This window comes from Phalaenopsis equestris, unplaced genomic scaffold (assembly GCF_001263595.1).
Source record: "Phalaenopsis equestris unplaced genomic scaffold, ASM126359v1 Scaffold000397, whole genome shotgun sequence".
NCBI lineage: Eukaryota > Viridiplantae > Streptophyta > Magnoliopsida > Asparagales > Orchidaceae > Phalaenopsis > Phalaenopsis equestris.
This window is the reverse complement of record NW_018164839.1, coordinates 80,957-91,387: the sequence shown is the minus strand read 5'-3', so window position 1 is coordinate 91,387 and position 10,431 is coordinate 80,957. Positions and strand designations below refer to the sequence as shown.

General features: G+C 34.2%; 1 protein-coding gene across 1 annotated transcript in view; it reads left to right on the top strand.

The window, feature by feature from the left end:
- The window catches only part of LOC110026713 (THO complex subunit 2), a gene marked incomplete at its 5' end in the record, with an annotated part of 81,850 nt that overhangs the window by 48,853 nt on the left and 22,566 nt on the right, over positions 1–10,431 (top strand).

Genomic DNA, 10,431 nt, shown 5'->3' with positions numbered 1-10,431 from the left:
ATTTTTGGTGTCGCAAAATTTGATTATTTCGGAGTGTGAGTCTTATCTTGAAGCTTTTTTTTATTTCTTTTTTTTTTTTTTTTTTTTTTTATTTTTTTTGTTTTTTGAGAAGCCTATCACTTTCTTCATCTTAAAGATACCTTCTTTTGTCTTTGACATCAACTTGCTAGGAGTTTCTAGTTCGCTTGCTAGCTCCCCTGATCCCATTAATATCTTGGAGGATCTTATAGATTTGGGAGAAGAGGTTCTTTTTTCTTTTCTAAAGCTTTGCATGGGTACCTGTAAAAAAAAAAAAAAAAAAAAAAAATAAAGATTGTCCCTTCATTGTACCTTTTAAATTCACCATAACGCTTTGATGTTTTTCCAAGTGGGGATGGTGACTCTAGAATCTATCATTGGTAAAAAGTGTCCTAGGTTCTCAACGCTTGTGGATGAATAGTTTCTTGCCTTTGGTATCACATCTTAGGCTTTTTTTTAGAAGATGCAGCCAATTTGGAACGTAAGGGGCTTGCAACATGTGAGAATGCTTTCAACATACTAATTGAGTTGAGTGTTTGTTCAATGATAGAGAGAGACAAGTCTATCTTCCGATTGATTTCAAAAAATTGCTCTCTTTTTTGTGTCTTTCTTCATTTTTCTTTGGTTTTATTATGTCAAGAAATGATGTTTGCCTCTGTAGGTGCCATGGTATTGTGAGACACTGTTTATTTCATAGAAATGGTTGAGGGTAGATACACGTGTCATGTTAGTGTGAGGCACTATTCATGTCATGGAAATGGCTGCGAGTAGATATATGCATGTTTGGGTGAGGAGATTTAATACATGCCTTCATTGAGTTTGTGAACGGACAACATCTCTCCATAAATTTTGCATATTCTTTATATTAAGAAGGTTATTATGCTTGTTCTACTGCTCTACTATATGTTATAATGGTATGAGTGACCTTGACATATACCATAATGGGGTGAGCATGATTTACATAAATTATATATGTTGTAGCCGATGTAGTTGGTGTTATGCTTGAGTCGGTGGTCATGCCATTTCTATACATGTGACAAAATTGGTTTGTAGCCAGAGGTTGAGTGTTGAAGCTTTTGGGTTGGGAGGTTGTGGATGTACGTTACTATTTATAGCTAGAGCAACTGTTGAGGTGTTGAAAGAGGAAGAAAAGTGCAAAAGAGATTAGGGTCATGAGTGGGTTTAATGTGAGAGAAATGATGGTAGATTGGGAAAACATACTATTGGCATCCTTGATGGGAGCAAGAATGAGAAAGATGTAGAGATAAATGGTTGTGAGGAGTGGACAAAGGTAGCAATGCGTTGTGCTGAGAGGGAGACACAACATGGAAATGAAAGCAAGGGGTCATGCGTTGTGCGAAATGTTGATTCCATTGTAAGAAGAGATATGAACCTTGAATGAAGAATTGTAAATGTTGAGGGTCGAAGTGTTAGCATTGGATGGATCAAGATGTAGAGTGGATGGATATGGACAAAGAAGAGTTGAGAGGAAGGTCAAGAATAGTGGGAGGCTCACACATTTGACATCTTCATGCATGGGAGGAGCTAAGGGCATCACACATCACTACTTTTGGGTGTGTCGGCCGTTTTAATTTTAATTTTAAAACTTTAAACATTAATGATTTTTGTTGAAAAAAAGATGTAATTTTGTAGATATGAAAATAATTTAAATATAGATATAATTTTTGAAGGTAACATTTTAATTTTAGAATAGGTGAGACCAAACGAGTCTCACATTTTTGGATAGTTTGGATGAATGAGTGCGATACCACAAGTAATACATTTATTCCGAAGAATAAACATATCACTTGTAGTAGGAACTCAATCACCTAAACTAAAGAATTTGTGACATCCGTTTGGTATGCGAAATATTTTATATAAGACCAACAAGTTCCCCTATCTAACATAAGGATTAGATAGGGTTTATTTTATCCGGGTTCCAAGTTCCCTATAGAGGCAAGCCCCCATAGTTAATTACATCTGATCACGTAAGAAAACTCTCGATTAAGATCAGTGATTTTGCCTTAAAAATTTTAAAGTTTAGGTTTCCAAGATTTGATATAGAAAAATCAAATGAGAGTAACTCAAAATAGGAACAATTATTTTAAAGAATCAAAATGAACGAAAAGTAAAGGACGTCACAGATCTAGGAAGAACCCCGGTGACTTCCCAATTTATTGTTTGACTTTGTCTTTGAAATAATGTTGTTTAATCTTTTAATCCTGCAATTTATTTTAGAATTTAAGACTTATATTCGCATGATATCTGATCGTGCAAATAGCCTAAAAACCTAAAAGGATTTACACCGTACCGTACGACAGAAGGATTTACACCGTACCGTACGGTAACCTCGGAATTCTAAATCGTTAGGACTTATAATTGCACAATCAGAGTTGTGCAAAAGCCTAAATGAGATATGTGAGGGTTTACGTTGCACTAGACAAACTACCTCGAACTTCTATGTGTTGTTATTTAAACTAAGGAAAGTGATCAGTGTTATGAATGTGTTTTGATATTCTAGATCCATTTTGAAGTTGTTCCTTGTCGTGCTGCCCACCGTGTTCGCTCCAAGCTTTTCGTCGTAGCACCTCCGGGTTTAGTGTTAATTCTTATATAACTACTAGGTTTTCCTATACTAAGGTATAGTGAGTATCAAAGCAATATACCATGTAGTATTCATATATAAAAAAAGAGACAGTAGAGTGTGCAGTAAAAGGAAAAGAACAGTATCACATGCTGGAGAATAGTATAACTTGCTAGGAGAACAATATACATGTCAGGAGAATAGTAAAATATGCTATGAAATAAAATGCTATAATGTAAATCAAACCTGTATATCTGAGAGGTCTGCTGCTCCTTTAAGCTAGCTAGCATTCACTGTTTAAACAAAAGTTGTTTGGAAACTTCGAAAAAATCGACGAATAAATCCACGATAAATAATTCACGATGGAAAACTCGGGAAAATTGATGAGTAATAATTCAAATAAAACTATCAAAACCTTGGGAGAAATCCTGAAGAAAAGACCACGAATGCTTTTTCCAAAAATTCTGATAAAACATACAAAAAATCCAAAAATAGGGGACCGCAAGCACTTGGGTTGGCCCTAGGCTCAAATATATTTGTACTCGAGGGACGTCAAAGGCCACCCGACCACCTTGATGTATAAAGCCCGACACTCTACTAGAAGGATGTCTTACTAAACCTAACTTGGGAGGGTACTCGTTAGCCCAAAACAAGTGATTAACAGGTGGACAACCAAATTGTAATACATATTTGAAATCTATTATTTTTGGCATGCATATAGATTTCAGACATACAAAAGGAAAGTTGGATTAATTTTTGTAGTGAAAATATTTTTTATAAATATTATATCTGTTCTTATCAGTTTTGGAAAGAATAGTTGTCCACGAGTCTATTACACCGTCGGACGTAGGATCACCAACATTCTAAGAAGGTACTGGTCCCCCGTTAGTCTTATATCGGTGAATGATACTTTCATCCTACAGTTCATCAGGTCCCAGGATTGGGTCCTGATGTTGTAGGATGAGATATCATTCTGCCATATCACCGACGTGCCTTTGTTATCATCGCCTTAAGCTCCAAAATAAAACCGACCTACTTGCGATCTTGCTTGATGGCTTCACGTATAGCAAAAGGCTATACATGAGCACTTATGTACTGGACATAAGCACAGAAAACCGAACCAAGAAGGAATGAAAAAAAAGAATAAAATGGGGATGAGAAAGAGGAGGAACTGATTCACCCAAAAGATCAAAAGAGTAAAGGGTGAAGCAATCCTCAAAACTGTATCAAAGTAGTCTACGAGAGAGCCCAAAATCCTTGAATCAATTCAAAAAGGATATCACTTTCTCAAAAATTTTTTATAATTGGATTAATCCGTGAAGGGTATCCTTTCCAAAGCTTTATTTCAAATAGATTGAAGCAGGCTCAAGACTAACATAACAATGTACTCATAAGCTCCATCACTCATATGAACTCACTTGTCCAAGTTTGAACCTAAATATGATATCTCTATTATCCAAACTTTGAAATTGCCTTTCCAAACATTTTTTATAAGCTTTCAAATCCATCCACGAATCCAACTTATATGGACTTCATGATTTCCCAAAATAAAGTTTCAAGAACCTTTCATATTTCACAAGATAAGAGGAATTAACCAGTAGAGGGGGAACCACCAGCTCAACATATTTCATGAAGAGGTTACAAAGTTAAGGCTCACGGGTAAAGGGACAATCAAAAGAGAAAAGACACTACAAAATAAGCTCACGGGTAGGGGCAATCAAAAGAGAAAAGCCACCACAACATAGGCCAACGGGTAAGGATAACAAGAGGAAAAAGCCACACACATTTAAGCCTAAACCAACCACCCTTAACATAAAAAAGACCATAGGAAAAAGCTCATGGCCAGGATAAAATGAGAAACAAATTAAATCCCAACCAACCTCAACACAAATCACAACAATAAGGCTCACAGGTAGGGGCAAAGAAGAAGGCCACAAAGGCAGCAAACACTAAGTAAGACTCACGACCAATGCAACAAAAAGGAAACCACCATAGGTGTTGCCATTACATTGCCTTTGATATACATAAGAGAGTGAATGGACAAGCTATTATAGATCACTAGGACCGAACCCACCTTCATCCCATAAGGCATGACAACGCTCAAATTAAACATTCCTACGTAGAGTTAGATATTGAAATTCATGAATTTTTGGATGACAAACTTGATTACCAATAAAAATCTTAGGAGGAGCCCAATAAGAGGAGGAATTAAAAAAAGACCCCAACCAAATCATGCCCAACAAAAGTGTCAAACCGAGCCCAAAGAATGGTCCAAACAGTAAGATATTTCAGTCAACATAAATCACCAAAAAGGAACCCAAATCGAGCCCAAGGAAGGGGCAAACCGAGCCCAACACAGGGGCAAACCAAGGAATGGTCCAAACAGTAATAAATTTCAATCAACATATAATATCACAAGAAGCCCAAACCGAGCCCACTAAAGGGGACAAAAAAAAATAGCAAAAACTTCAGCCAAGTCATGATACCAAAAGGAGCCAAACCGAGCCCTCAAGAAACGAAGCTGAGCCCAATAAAGGGGCTAAAATTGAACCATTACTCGAGATGCTAAAGCAGTTATTCAAAACACCGAATAATTCCAAAGTATCTTCAAATAAGAACAGTAATAACAAATCTAAGATATTAGAGCAATTTTCAAAATAAAAAAATGATTTCCAAAGTGTATTCAAATAAGACAAAAAGGGAAGTAAAAACTACAGCTCCAAAATTAGTTCTCAAAGCTAAAAGATAATTTCCAACATGTATTCGAATAAGGGGCAACAAGAGGAGCAAGAACTGTAGCTCGAAAACTAATCCTCAAAACCAAAAGATAACTTCCATCATGTATTCGAACAAGAGGCAGCAAGGAGACAAAAAAACAAGCCCCAAACATATTTTCCAAACCATAAAAATGATTTCCAGCAGGTATTCAACCAAGGGGCAGAACAAAAACCGAGCTTCAAACATATATTTCAAACCATAAAAATGATTTCCAACAAGTATTCGAACAAGGGGCAGCAAGAAGACAAAAACCGAGCCCCAAATATATTTTCCAAACCATAAAAATGATTTCCAACATGTATTAGAACAAGGGGTAGCAAGAATACAAAAAAAACGAGCCCCAAATATATTTTCCAAACCATAAAAATGATTTACAGCAAGTATTCGAACAAGGGGCAGCAAGAAGACAAAAACCGGCCCCCAAACATATTTTCCAAACCATAAAAATGATTTCTAACATGTATTCGAAGAAGGGATAATAATAAAAAGCTTAAGAATTAAGTCTCGAGCCAACATTTCGTTTTGCATGTGTTTCAAATAGGCGGCTATTATCTCATGGCAACCATTGGAATGTTCCAACATTTTATCTATCATGCATTTTTTAGCAGAAGAAGGAGAAAAAAAAACCTATATTATACTTCATTTTTATTGATTCTAGCAAGTATCCATACTTAAATCTCAAAATAAGCCTTAACTTTATTTCCACATGCTTTAGAAGAGAAAAGAAGTATTTTCAGATGCCATCCTAAACAGTCCAGAATAGAGGAAAGAAGGAGAATACCTCTTTTGTGCAAATTTAAAGCAAAATTATAAGACAGATTTAAGAAAACCACTCCCACGGAAATCCTCCTCCTAAAAACCTCAAGAAACAACAACCACGAGTACTCCACCCCACAAGCACCCGAAAATTTAACTTAGAGAGGATTTTCGACAAGGCAAACAACACCCCAAGAACACTCCCCACTCCAAGCGCGAGAGAATCAAATTTAGAGAGGATTTCCCACAGTAAAAAAACACAACCTCTCCTTCTCTCAAAAAATTTTTCAACAAAAAACAAAACAGTGTTTTATGAAGCTCTTTTATAGTCAGAGAAGAGAGGGGAAAGAGCCACCAACCACCGCTTCATGGTCGAATAGAATAACAGGGACAAAATCGTCACAATAAAGAGGGAGAGCGTACAACCTCAAGAAGGAGAAAGGTCGGCCAGCTTGCTCCTTATAATTGGAGAGCCGAAAGATCGAACGACCACGTGAAGAAGGGGAAGAGACGGGAGAGGAGAAGGTGGCCGCGTGGATCTCCCACGAGAGCTAGGACACAGACGAGAGGGAGACGAGCGGAGCGCAACTCCTGTTCGAGCCACAGGACAGGTCGAACGAAAGGCCAAATGTGCGCGTAGAAGTGTAAATAGGGTTTAGGTTTAAATTAGGTTATAATTAGTGATATAATTATAAAAATATCAAAAATTTTGAAAAATAAAATTTGATTTGTGCCTTTTATTCGTGCGTCATAGCATATTGAAAATGGATATCTTTTTTAGGTAATTCCGACGTTTCGGACGCACTGGCGCGGTCCATTTTGTCGTCAGAGGTTGTCCGGAGAAGTTCGTATTCTCACCCATTTTTAGGCTAAATTTGAGTTCGATATTGTGCAATTTAGTGAATTTTGTGCATTTGGTGTACATGTGTGGCGATAAAGTCCTCAAGTGGTTTTCCTAGGGTTCGAGATCCTATTAGGAACCTCTCCCCGAGTCTTCACATGATAGTCTTTTATCACTCGACCATAGGACGATGGTTTTGAGACCATCAATGTGAGACATCACAAGAGAAATAGGAGGTGGCTGTAATTTCTAAAAACGGTGGGTCCCAATTCTAGTTTTCTAAGATGGTCAATAGGAATCCCTAGAGCTAGATCCTAGGATCTTAAGAAAAATAGTAATGACCTCAAAATGAGGTCAACACGGTGTGGAGGGATGAGCTATTTATTTCATTAATTTTTAGTATAATATGATACTTTTTCTTGACATTAACAAATAACATTTAGTTTGATACTGTCTTGAACAATAAGATGATTAAATAAATATTATTTTTGAATAAGCTAACATAGATCATGTATTTGGATTATCTTAAGAGACGATAATAATATTTATTCTAGATAACAACAAACCAACCAAACTATAACTTACATACAATATTATTACCTTAATAGTTTTGCTTTTAATTTGCATATGTATATACCAATGAACCACTTAGCTTATTCAACAGTTGTAGATATTGACTTTATAATTTACAAATAAATTTTTAAATAGATGATTCAACAACATGAAGCTTTTTATAACTTTTCCATACACATGCATGTAAATTCTTTCAAAGATGTTTAAAAGCCTCATGAAGTACAGTTTATTATTAAATGCATGCAAATCTAGGAAAGCTTTTCTGTTTTCTATAAGAAAATTTATGAGCAACAAAAAGTAAAATCAATAAGATTTAATCATGAAATGTCTGTTCAGCTCCACTTTCTAAGCCCTTTAGCTCCCCTATTTTCTTATTTGACATTTGAAAATGCATTTTTTTTTATTTTTTAGCTAGAAAAATAGCCCAAAATTTTATTATTTGAAAGAACAATCAATATTATAATCAGTTTTATTTTCTTAATTTGTTAAAAAAATATAAAATATGATCCATTTAAACAACATAAAAAATACATTCTATAACATAACATGCACATTAATTTGCATTGAATCAAATTCATCTGATGTTTTTACTCTCTTGGGCCCAATTATGTCGGTTCAGTTATCGTATCTATGAGAAAAACAAGAAAGTTCTAATTTTTTTATCGAATTAAATTCTTGCTATATTTATCATAAAATCAGGTTTCATTTCTTGCTAAGTACTTTATCATAGAAGGGTTTCAAATTCTAAAGCCAAGATGGAAGAAGTCTAATGCGTGCGAGTGTTGACTTTTTGAGCGACAACTAGCATGATGAGATGACTCCCTTCTAACAAATTAATTCATTGTTTCTTATGCTAGGATAAACTATGGCACAATCAATCGTTTTCAATTTTTTTTTTTTCAAATTCAAGACTTGGGATTTTGTTTCAGTGAAATTTTAGTTGCGATTTTATTGTACGATCTTTTTAATGTAATTTTTTCAAATTTTTGTCATAAATTGCATGTTTGATTTGCATTACAACTTGAGACAATGTTAATAGTTATATAGATTTTAAAATAAGATGATATACTTTTCTGTTGCTGTCATATCATGTCTTGTGTTTATGCCCTCTATGAATGCATAGAAGGATGTTCCACTTGAAATGGTCGTAATTTGAAAGTTTAAATAGAATTATAGAGTTCTTGTATTGGAGAGAGTTTTTGTAGTATATTAATAGTTGAATACAAGTTTGTGTACATATTTTTATATATATTCAAACAAAGGGAACATGAAGGCAACAATAATAACTACAACAACAAGCCTCTATCCCACTAAGTGGGGTGGGCTACATGAATTCTTTTGCATCATTGTGCTCTATTGAGTGTCATATTTTCATTTGATTCTAATAAATTAAGATCATTATTTATACAACACTCCCAAATTTTTTTTTATGTCTACCTCTACCTTTTTTAACATAAGTCAAATATAAAACATCTACTCTCTTGATGGGTCATTAGATGACTGACGTTTAATGTGACAAAACCATCTAAGTCGACCCTCTTATATTGTTTGCCACTGGATCTACTCCAACCCTTTCATGAATATATTTGTTTCACTTTTTGTCTCTAAGTGTAAAGCCACACATGCACCCGAGCATTCTCATCTTAGTAACACTTACTTAATTTTATGCTTGTCTTTTATAGGCCAACATTATGCACCACAATGAATTGCAGGTCTCACCACTATCTTATAAAACTTTCTTTTAAGTCTAAATGGTATTTTTCTATCACATAGTAGGCCTGATGTATTCTTCCACTGCAACCATTCAGCTTGAATTCTACTAATAACATCCCCATCTATATCAACATTTATAGACTCAAGATATTCAAAACATTCACTCTTTTTAACTACTTAATCACCCATTGTTACAACTCCGTCACTAGATCTACTACTAGTAAAATCACATTCCATGTACTCAGTTTTAGATCCACTCAAATGGAAATCTTTAGATGTTAAAGTTGATATCCATATTTCAATTTTCTTCTGAAGTCTCTATAGTCTTATTCACAAGAAAGATATCATCAACGAGAAACATACATCAAGGTACATCCTCTTGTAAATGTCCAATAAAAACATCCATATCTAAAGCAAAAATATCTATGCTTAAAGCTAGTCCCTGATATGATCCAACTGAAATAGGAAAATACTTTGTCAGTTCTTCTTATGTACGAACACAAGTAACAACTCTAGTATACATAACTTTATTGACTTGAATATAAGCAATATTAACACATTTATTTTCTAAAACTCTCCATACCATTTCTCTTGGAACTTTATCATAATTGTTTTTCTAAATCAACAAAAATCATATGTAGATCTTTCTTCTTTTTGTACTTCTCCATCAATCCTCTCAATAAATGTATAACTTCTATAGTAGACTTGCTCGAAATAAATTTAAATTGATTTTTGAGAAATTTTTGTATTACATTATAACTTATGTTCAATTACCCTCTACTATAGCTTTAGTATACGCCACATTAATTTAATTTCTCTATAATTCACACGCTCTTGTGCATTCTCTTTATTCGTAAAAATATGAACCAGTATACACTTTCTAAATTCATCAAACATTTGTTTAGTTTTTAAAATAATATTAAAAAGTTTAGCAAGTCAAGAAATTTTCAGATCCTCTGAACATTTTCACTTCTATTGAATTGTCATAAGGTTTTACTATTTTCAAATACATTTTCTTTACAACTCTTAATTTTTATTTTACTAATACGTTGACAGAAAAAAAAATATTTTTTTATTATTTACGATATTAAGATCACTAAATTCGATCATATTTTCGGAATATTCATTAAAAAGTTTATCAAAATATCACCCTACTTTTATTGATTAT